Genomic DNA, 1,684 nt, shown 5'->3' on the forward strand with positions numbered 1-1,684 from the left:
TCTCTCTCTCTCTCTCTCTCTCTCTCTCTCTCTCTCTCTCTTTCTCTCTCATATGCACATATAAACGCACATACGTAAAGATAGACGGACGCAACCCATACATAAACACACACACACGTGTATACGTTATGATGCGTGTATTTGTATGTTCTCGCGTCCTCACGCACACACGCATGTACGAGTCGAGTTGACTCCTCCTCCTCTTCCTCTCTCTCGAAGAGCCGCCGCCAAGCGACGACCCGAATCTCTCTCGACGGCGAAGCTGCTTTTGTGGATCTCTTCATGAGAAGCACGTTGGACGCGATTTGTCGGCGTCCGGGGTGCGACGGGAACTCGGGGAAGATCGTAAGGCAATGCACTGTAAGGAGCTCACTTCTCCTCCTTTTCCTCTGTCTCCCCACCCTCTCTCTCTCTCTCTCTCTCTCTCTCTCTCTCGTTCTCGCGCCCTGCCCGTTTTCTCTACGTTCCACCTCTGAGCTCACGCTCTCTACCCCTCTTTCTCTCTCTTCCTCTCTCTCCTTCCTCGATCTTTCTCTCTCTCTCTCTCTCTCTCTCCCTCTCTCTCATTCTCTATTTCTTACTTTCTTTCTCTATCCTTCTAGGAAAGGGCGCGTTAGAGCGGGTGCACTACTCGTGATATCCTAGGAAGCCATTTCCAACATGAACGTAACCATTACCTTTCACTGTTGCTTTGGTTGTCTTCCAATGCACCCTCCACCGTTGGAAATCTCGATGAGGGTTTTCTTCGTTGCAGTCGACGGATATACCGACGATGCGTAGCGATGGACAACACAGGGGAGAGCAGAGACCAAAGGACTCGGAAGTTACGACGTCCGGTGCTGAGCGATACTAAGTCTCGTTTCCTGTTGTCGCTGACCCTTGCCTCCCTTTTCTTTTTCTCTCACCCTAACTAGCTAGCGTGACCTCACAAGATGTCGATTTCGATTGAACGAATACACGTGAAAATACAGCGAGTTTCGATCTAATTATTTTTGAGTTTTATTTCACATCTAAAAGGTTATTATTCTTTTTACTATTATTTTATTATTCTTTTTTGTTAAGTATGAAACTTTTGTCCAACCTGTTTCGAGGGAGAAAGATCATGTTTCGTGATATGGGATGCGTGATATTTTTAGAAGAAATTCAGTTCGTAAAGAAATATTTAGTTTTAAAATACAAAGACAAATGAAACTAAAATATTATCACATGATTTTTAAATGATTTATTTTTAAATGATTCTTATTCGAACAAATCAAATTGAATTTATTCGTGAAAGGTTACATATGACATACTAACATACAGACAGAAATAAAAAACAAAAAAATATCTGAAAATTTCCCTGTGGCCATACACGTTCACATCGTCGTCGTCGTCGTCGTCGTCGTCGTCGTCGTCGTCGTCGTCGTCGTCGTCGTCGTTCTACAGTTCACTTTCGTTCCGATTCTCTCATCACGTGCGTGCGTGCGTGCATGCGTGCATGAAGCGATGAGCGAGCGTCATGCAGGGTCGTTGAACGAGCAAGGGGTACCGAGGACTACAGTAACGACTGTACCGACCAATTTCTCTCGACCCTATACGAGATGCATACATATACGAGTACAGTGCCTCGCAATAATCTTCCCCAAGGGTGTGACATACCTTTACGTACTTGAGATTTTATTATGAGCCAACCCATACCCATATC

Source organism: Vespula pensylvanica, chromosome 7 (assembly GCF_014466175.1).
Source record: "Vespula pensylvanica isolate Volc-1 chromosome 7, ASM1446617v1, whole genome shotgun sequence".
NCBI lineage: Eukaryota > Metazoa > Arthropoda > Insecta > Hymenoptera > Vespidae > Vespula > Vespula pensylvanica.